The sequence below is a fragment of the Teleopsis dalmanni genome, chromosome 1 (assembly GCF_002237135.1).
Source record: "Teleopsis dalmanni isolate 2A chromosome 1, ASM223713v2, whole genome shotgun sequence".
Taxonomy (NCBI): domain Eukaryota; kingdom Metazoa; phylum Arthropoda; class Insecta; order Diptera; family Diopsidae; genus Teleopsis; species Teleopsis dalmanni.
Genome location: NC_051846.1, coordinates 89,299,423 through 89,309,554, shown reverse-complemented (window position 1 = coordinate 89,309,554; position 10,132 = coordinate 89,299,423).

The window sequence follows — 10,132 nt, the reverse complement described above, 5'->3', positions numbered from 1 at the left end:
CATATTTTCCAGTAACTGTTAGTGCAATGTCATCCGCATATGCAACTGTCCCGCATCCCGCTCTCCCCAGTTTTTGTAACAGTTCATTCACCGCTATATTCCAGAGGAGAGGAGAGAGTACGCCCCCTTGGGGGTACCTCTATTTACCCGTCTGTGTGTTGCTGATACACCCATTTGTGCTTCAATAATTCTGCCAGTTAGTAGCTGACCGATAAAGCTGATGAGCGCATCCTCAACACCCAGACGCGAGAGTGCGTTAGCTATTGCATTGGGAAGAATATTGTTAAAAGCTCCTTCAATATCTACGAAAGCCACTATACAAAATTCTTTTACTTTAAGAGTTTTTTCAATAGTACAGGTGAGGGCATGGAGTGCTGTCTCTGTGGATTTACCCTTAGTGTAGGCGTGTTGTGACGGTGACCAAAGATTGGGATCTATAACGCGCCTTATTTCAAAGTCTATAATTCTTTCTAAAGCTTTCAGCATGAAAGATGAAAGACTAATTGGACGGAGTTCATTAGGGTTACTATGAGAGGTTTTACCCGCCTTAGGAATAAAAACAACTCTAACCTTTCTCCATTGAGTTGGAACATAATTAAAAATGAGACAATATTTAAAAATGGCCAGAAGCCAGTTTTGTATTTGATCCCAAGAGTTTTGCAGCTCAATAGGATGAATACCATCCGGTCCTGGTGATTTATATGGCTTAAAGCTAAAAATGGCCCATTTTAGAGTTTGTAGGTTTAACTTGATAGAGTTTACCGGTGCGTAGTTTAAACATTCTGAGGATTCCGTCGAAGCAAAGGATCCTGGAAAGTGGGTATCTAGTAATAAATCTAGTGACTCCCTACTGTTATTTGACCAAGTCCCATCCGGTTTTCTTAGCAACTCAGGAACAGAAGGATTTTTAGATAGGATTTTGCGTAGTCTAGAGGTTTCAGAGTCCCTACTAATCTCTTGACAATATGATTGCCAACTAATCCTCTTAGACTTACGTAGTTCTTTCTTATAATTCTGCAGAGAGATCTTATATTCAGACCAGTCACTCTCATTTCTATTTAGCTTTGCCCTATTAAAAAGTCTCCTGCATTCTTTCCTCAATTGACCTAAGTTTCTATTCCACCAGGGTGGGTTACTCTTCCTACTAGGTCGAGTTGAAGGACAGGCAAGGTTAAAAGCTTCATTAAGTATTGAGGTAAGATCTCCTACCTGCTCGTCCAGATCATTTATATTCTCTGGCGGATAAAGAGTAGAGTTTGTCAGCAGCTCATTTATAGATGATTTGTACTTTGTCCAGTTTGTATTCCTGACATTTCTGAAAGTTTCTAAACTGGGGGTACTTGATTTCTTTAAGTTTATAGAAAATTCTAAAATCATATGGTCTGAAAAAGAGTGTCTAGTGGACACTTTCCATTTTCTTATAGACCCATGAATTTTGGCAGTAGTCACGGTAATGTCTAAAACCTCCTGCCTGTTTTTGGTAACAAAAGTCGGCCTATTACCGTCATTACATATAAAAAGATTATTACTAAAAATAAAATCGAAAAGTAACTCACCACGTTCATTCGTGTTTGAGCTGCCCCATATTTCATGGTGCGCATTTGCGTCGCAACCCAAAATGATATCTGCACCAAGTCTCCTAGCGTCAATTGTCAGCTGTTTTAGGCTACTTGATGGTAACTCTTCGTGATCATGAGCCATATATGCAGATACCGCCCATATCTGGCCCCAAGGTCCCTCAATACTTACTGCGGTTAGGTCTTTGTCACTATACTGCGAAAGCATGAGAGCGTTATATATTTTATTTATTAATATGCAGGATCTAGGCTTACCCTTGTTTACCGCATACATTAAGTCAAAGTTTTTAGTCCTGAGTCCGCAGACAAGATCCTTGAAAACCCATGGCTCTTGCACCAGGACCATATCAGCCTCGTTGTTGCTGAGGCATTGCAACAAGCTGGCGGACGCAGCCTTGCAGTGGTGCAGGTTAATTTGTAGTACCCGCATCATGATTTGTTTTGGATGTGGTAGTGTCCACCACTGTAACGTCAAGCGCGCTATCTTCTTCAGATTCATTTTCAGAGTTCAAAAGTTCTTCTTCGTCAAAAAGATAGCGCGTACCAATACTCTCTTCAGATGTAATTGAAGGAGTTGGAGAGGACATAGTCACGTCCATATTTATTGAATCAGATGTGGTAGGCAGTATTTCTACTGGGCCCACTGAGTTTGCGGTAGCAGTTTCAATATCACCCGCTTCCATTATGGTATCAACAGTGCCTTGCGGTGCTGCTGGACCTGTGTCGTTAGGTAAGGATTGCTCCTCGTCCTTTTTATATACCCTCATTGTGATGGCTGAGAAACCGTAGTTAATAACACCGTTTGATTTCGCCAAAGTGGCCAAGGATGCTTTGTCAATCACAAAACTGACCGACCTATATTTACCCTTGACTTCCTCCAGCTTGGTAATCTTCCACGTTGATGTGTTTAACTGCCGGTTTCCTAGCCGAATAAGTTCCAGAATCCGCTGAGGATCGGACTGATGGGCTGGTATCCAGGAACGCGCTCTTGGTCGACTAGGGATTTGCTCCTTAGTAACAACCTTAAGTTTGGCGCCTGGCCATGCCTCACCAATTCTGGAAATGGCTTTGCGAAAAAGATCAACAGAACGCTGATCTGCGCAGGCGATAAGTTTCACATGGCCCTGATGCCATCCACTATCGCGACAAGTGGGACCGTCTCCAGGAAAGTCCTTCAGGAGATCGACATAAATGTCAAGGAGCTTGAGCTCAATTAAGTCCCACTTAGCAGGTGTAATTGTGCCATCCGGGTCATTTTCATCAATGACTCCCATTATTAAAGAACCCTTCAGCATGTCGCTAAAGGATTTTGCATTTGTGGCGTTGCCACGAAATTTTGCCTTTTTGGCATCAGGTTTTGAAGCTGACTCATCTAATGAGCGCTGTCGCTTCGTAGCAGGTTCCTGCTTGTCCTTCGAGGTATCGAGGACCTGCTTAGCCCAGGCAATCCTGGCCTTCATAGATTCGGATGTAACCGAAATATTGCCGTATCTTTCGAGCAGTCTAGTCGCCGCTCGGCGTTCCTTGTAACTCCTCCTCCCAGGAGGGCCTGACCGAATTAGTGGTCCGGAGCGCGTCGATACATTTTGTTTATGATTTGGAGGCACCTTTTTATTACCACTGGAAGTCGCGGTAGGTACCTTGTTTGGACACTTAGTGTCCGAAGATTTTGAGCTCTGTTTAGCCGAGCTCTCCGCTATAGAATTTTTATTTTTATTAGTTATTGGTTCATTCATATTTAAACCCACGAGTTGCGGAGAAGGGAGGGTCCATCCGGGCAGAGATCCGCAATACCCGGATAAGGCTAAATTACAACCGGAGGGCGCCAGTTATCCGGAGGTCTCCGTTTAAAAACACACTGACGTAGTGCTATTCATCTCATCGGCACGGGTCGAATAACACCGGAGATTACGGGTTTTATCGAGTTTTCCTCTCTAGATCCATGATGTTCTGTTATGCCGACATGATAGCCAACATGAAAAACAGGTTCACCTCGAGAAGGATGTGATAATATATCACGCATCATGGTCTTGATATGGCATAGGCTCAAGGTATTTACATACTGTATTACGCAATAACCATATCCCGTTCAAACTAGAACACGAACCCTATTTTTAGCTAAATGTTCTAAATTTAATTTTTGTTGTTAATTTTATGAAATTTGGGTTACATTTTTCCGCAATATTTCCCAAAGTTTTGCGATAAGCACAGCCAGAACGAGTGTCTTCAAATATTTACAGCATTTTTGTTCGTCTGGGAGCTCAAGAAAGATAAAAATTTCTCACCGTTGCCACGGCTTACGCTGAACTTCCAAAACTCCTGTTAAACACGTCGCTGGGTGACGACAGTGTGAACAGCATTCGTCCCGCTGCGACCCTGATCCTCTTGCTTTCCTGATAGATTCATTTTTTTTAATAATTATTTATGGTAGTTAAAGTGAGGTAACACACCTTAAGCTAAGAGCAGAATTTCTTGTTAATAAGTTTGAATATAGCAAGACAAACTCGTATGTGATGACTTTTTGACATTTCATATGAACTTTCGACTTTTACACGTAATAAAACATTCGTTCTGTTTGTAGTTCTATAAATTATGAAACTAAAACAATGAAGGAAGTCAGGTTTTGCGAAACTTGAATAGCATCTCATATAGTCACGTAAATGTTTAAGAACAAAAAATTGAGGTTGAGTTTTTTTGAGATAGATAGTAATTTTACTTGAAAATAAATAAATTGTCAATTGCATCTTAAAGTTTGTTTGGCACCACCTTAGTTTACATACTCGCCAAAGAAGAGTTTTACTAATGTGGATTATGTCATGTCTCAAGATGTCCCTTATATTGGCTTAGGTGCATATCACAATAACTCTACTGGAAACTAACTCAAATTTAGAATGAATGTATCAAAAGTATATAAACTTATTATTTATCTATCTTATACAAAAACTGTGTATAGAACAGATATTACCTCTTTCAAATAAGATATTGAGTCTTATTCTTATTTTTTACATCTTTGTAAAAACATTAACACTTAAAACTAAAATATGGTTAATTTTGATGAGGATCAACTATATTTTTAGGACCTTTCTGATTACTTGATTTGTTGTAGTAATAATATCGACTACTGTTGATAATAATTCAGGACAACAATTTTATGAAATATAGATCTTTATAGATAGTTAATTTGGTGGTATTGTTTTAAGCAGTTTTGTTTCAATAGCAAACCTCAAACAGAACCATCATCTAATGCATTATGTCTTATTTAAGGTTTGCCATTTTACAATTTGAAAAGTTTAGCAACCGCAGAACATGTTGAAAATGTCAATATTTTTCATCGATTTTTCGTATCAAATTTTCTGAAGTGATGAAAATCATTTTTCTTTTGATGGATACGTCAACAAACAAAATTATTGCATGTGAAACCGTAAAAGTTTATAAGTAATCGGATAAAGATCATTGCATTTACAAAAAGTCACTGACATTTGATATGCAGTTGTGAAGGTCCCATACTTCGCTAATTCTGATTATCGACTAGTAGCAACTAATATTTTTTGAAGTTTTGGATATCAAAGAAATAATAACATGCACTTTTTTTGATAACAGATAGTATGGCATCCAAAAAATCAGCAATGCCCAAGATATTGTCATAGTAAAAGGATGATGATAAAAAAATGATATTTAATTATATATCGACCAATGTCGAGCTGCAACAACAGTTACAAGAATAATTGCTCAAACAATAGAATGTGTGACACTAGGGTGGCTCAGAAAAACTAAAATGCGATTTTTAATGAGCGCACCCCCTAGGAATATGCCATTTACCAAAAAAATGATATTCCCAAAGTTTTGAACCAATAGGATTAAAAATGACGTTGCGCCACTCGAGCAAAGTTGGGTTTTCAGTACAAAAAACAGAAATTTTTCATTTCAAGATCATTTTTTATCTTTTATCTTATTTCAACAGTTATTAATATATACTCATTTGATAGATAATTAAAATATCTTTTTAATAAGATACTGATGAGCAAAATCGGTTAAAAATTATGCGCAAAACACAATAATTAGTTGAGCGACGTTGCTCTGTTTTCTATTCCATAACTTTTAGCTGGCATGCACAATTACTTAATAGGTATATGCTTCAATTTAGTTAACTATTTACAAAAAATTATAATTTCAAGAAAACTCTTTTTTTCAATAATTAATAATGTTTATTATGTTTTATAACATAAATCTGACTATGCGAAGGATAATTTTTATGATAATATTCGACTACTTGCAGAACATATTGTTTCTTCTCCTCATATTTTGTCAAAATCGAATTATAATCCATCATAAGCCTAATTCCTCTTTCTATACAATCATTACCACATGAAGTCTGGCACAGAATTCAAGTGCATCTCTATAATCTTGAGTTTCCATCCATGGCGAAGGATCGAAACTAATAAAACTATTAGATAGGCAAAAACGATCCAAAAAATTTGTTATCTCTTCTGTCACGAAATCAATAAGGTTCTTTGAGGAAAATTACTTCATTAGCGGGTTCCCACTCTTTATCTAACCAGAGAGACTGGTAACTCTACAGTTACTATCTACACAGATGGCTCAAAGATGGAAGGTTGTACGGGAGCAGGAATCTTCTCGAAAGATATGCAGATAAGACAGTGCTACTGAATCTTTGTTACTTACAGTGTCTTTCACGGCGAGATATATGCTATCGAAAAAGTGGTCAACATTATACAACAAAGTACAATTCGTCCTTCGAATATCACGATTTTTGTAGATAGGCCGCACTGAAAGCAATAGAATCTAAATTCCAAGATAGTATTAAAATGCCGCTATTCACTGATGAGCATCAAACATCATAAGGTCTCTCTTTGTTGGGCCTAGTACATTTCGAATACTTGGACATAGCAATATTGAAGGAAATGAACTAGCAGATGAGATGATCAGAAGAGGTTCTGAATTGCATACCGGAGAGGCCGACCTCTCAATATACACACCGATACGTAAACTGTTTAGGATAATAGAGGAAATCAATACCGTGACTAACAATTTATAAACTAACTGCGAAGACTGTAAGGTCGCTAGAATTTTATGGCCTAAGTTGGACAAAAATAAAACGAAAAGGCTTTTAGGCTTCAGCAAACCTGCATTTCGTGTGCTTTCTGGAGTACTAAAGGGGCACTGTGCCATTGCGCCTATGTTCCAATGGTGGCGAGTTCCAACAAGTGGTTTATGCAGAAGTTGCCAAGATGAAGAGGAGGTAAAATCTATCAACCACTTCCTGTGTCTCTGTCCAGGACTTCAAACAAGGCTATTTTAATGTCTTGGGGATCCTTATTTTACTGGCTTGGAAGAGATAACGAAAGCAAATTTATCAGATCTCCTCAACTTCATCTGGAAAACCAAATGGTTTAACAAGGATAACAAAAGTTAGCAACCCCCATCTCCTGGTAAAATTTTTTGAGGGCAATGGGCAATATATGTCTCTGAGTAGAAGTGCTGACAACTGTCAGCACGTGCCTTCCGAACATAACCTAACCTAGTGTGGGTTAAAATTTTCACACATATGCTCACCATAAAAATGTATATATCTCGTACTAATCATCTGAGTTATATGTAAATTGATCTCTTAAAATATAAAATTTTAGTAAGTACATGGTTTTCGCCATCCATCGAGAATCTTGGATGGCACCTGGGCGCCACAGCTAACCATACCTACAACTACAAAATATGTATAGCGTAGCGATCCGAAACCTTGCATTTGTCAAGGGCGGAAACTAAACTAGGTGTAATAAATTCAATCGTTCTGTCTGCGTTATCTCAATTTTGTTGAACTGTGACTAAAGACTCAGCTTCCATTTTGAGACAAATTTCTTCATCGAATTCATTTCAATTAAAATCAATGAAATTTTTAGCCGCTCTTGCTTTGTTTGCTAAAAGGATATTAACTTCAGTCATACTCCCTGTATGACCATTTTCTTTTTACTTACGAAAAAATTCTTGTTTTAACTACATTTTCAATTCTACTTAAATGTCTATATAAATTATTAAGTAGAAATGTATTATTTTTATTATTTATTTATGTTTCTTCCGTTTCTTGTAAACATTTGCGATTGCATTGTGCATGCCAGCTAAACGGTATGAAATAGAAAACAGAGCACAGTCGCTCAACTAATTATTGTGTCTTGCGCATAATTTTTAACCGATTTTGCTCATCAGTATCTTATTAAAAAGATATTTTAATTATCTATCAATGGAGGATATATTAATAACTGTTGAGACAAGTAACAAAGATAAAAAGTGACCTTGAATTGAAAAATTTCTGTTTTTTGTACTGAAAACCCAACTTTGCTCGAGTGGCGCAACGTCATTTTTAATCCTATTGGTCCAAAACTTTGGGAATATCATTTTTAAGGCCAATGGCATATTCCTAGGGGGTGCGCTCATTCAAAACTTCATTTTTAATTTTCCCCCTTATAATGTGAGCCACCCTAGTGTGACACCTAAAAAATCCATTTCAGTACCAGGAACAACACAGTACGATCAGTTCAAAAAATTTTTTTAAGTGATTGCAATTTTAAGTGAAACATTTTTCTATCATTAATAGAGACTATTATTAGAGCTATATTACTAATTACTAACTAATTATGTAGTCACAAAGATACTGGAAGTTAGCATTACTAAAGATTAACCCAATTTTAAAAGGAGTTCAAATATACTGAAAAACTGTAATATACATTAAATATCTTTATTTTTTTCAAAATTCTATTTGAAACTGAATCTCTTGAAACTTAAAATAAATAATATTCGAAAAAACGTAAATAATGATATTTTCATATAAAAGGTATATGTTTGGGGTATATATCATAGATATCATTATCTGTTGGTTATATAAAACGGATGTTGAAGTATCTTAGCACATTCTCTGAAAATATCAAAGAGAGAGCAGCGCTAACGAGGCCAACCTCGTTGCTCACGTTCATTAAAGTCGATTGTGCCAACTAAATTTACCACAATCGAACTTCTATGTCACAGTATATAGTATTTCCCTGCAAATAGTAATAACAAAACTCTTTTATATTACATAAATATGTTACATAGTAAATACATAGTAAGCAATGTCTTTTTAGAAATCATTCAAAACTTTTTTCTAAAGATTCCATAGTCGTCTTCTTCTTCTTCTTCTTGAGTTAGTGCTATTAAGCACTTTTACTCTATAATGGCTGGGGGGCTTATCACTACCACACACTAGGCTTTAACTAGGCTAAGAAATCATATCATTTATTTGTCTTTTAGTTGATGACGGACCTTAAATCAGCATATCTTCCTGAGAATGCAGAAGTGGACTTGAGAATTGTTAGGGCGGGGTTAAGTAGCGTATCAACTTTAGTGAAACTATAATATGCAAGAGTCTTTAATGCATTGGAATAGTCTTATATATCAAATAGATTTAAAACTAAACTTAGGATTACTTCAACTACTTATTTTTTTTACTAGTTTATAGATATAATTATATGGAACTCAAAGCTTTTATAAAAGAGAGAATGAGATCACAACAAATTCTAGAAATGTGCACGTCACTGCTGCAATACCTAGGTAGGCATCTTATATCGGATGAAGTAATAAAACTCGGTATAGTAGGTACAGTACTACAATTTTTGAAAAAGTAAGACTTTGAATACTCCGCATCCATGAAGGGGACACAATAGATTGTTAGGGTGTAATGCAAAATCTCCCAACTTAATATTATAATAAAGTAATTATAATTGAAGTTTGTGTGATTAAAATGATGTGTCAGATAATGAACAAGTATAGAATTTCTTATTTCTAAGATATTTGAATATGTATTGTAGCATGAGAGCTATATGCTATATATCGTGTATTAATTATGCTCAGCATAGATAGGCATACCTTTCATTGTGATATCGGTATTGCAATAATAATATTTATATATATGCATTTATATATGTGACTTTTAACATGAAATACTACTGTGTGTAGCGAATTTCATTCGTAGACCTTTAGTGTTAATTTCCATTTTGAAATGTCTATTAAGTTTTCATTTCTGTTTTATTGAAATCGAGAGCACAATTGAGTGCTGCGAAATTAAACAATTTTGTTTTTGACAATGTACTTAATTGTTTCAGTTGAGGTTATTAAAATATTTCACAAAAAGTATTTTGTTTCCAAAAATAAAATTAAAGGATTAAAAAATTTTTTTTCCATCAGGAAATGTTTTTGCCAGGCGAACCGAATGAAATATGCAAAAGAGTTGAGTTTGCCAAAAAAAGTTCGCAGTCAACCTCAAATGAAATTTTCAGAACTTAAAACTTTTGCTACTGAAATAACTCGCAGAAGGCGAAACTAAAAAATTCGAGTATTAAAAATCACGCAAACAAAATTTAAATAACAATTTTAAAACCACAAAAATTTTGATTCCACAATGACATTTTCCCAAAATATGTAAACTTTTTCATTGGCTCGCATTAATTTATGAACAAATTTTCATATTTGATTTGCCAATAGAATAGTTAGTTCTTCCCCAAAGGTGAGAA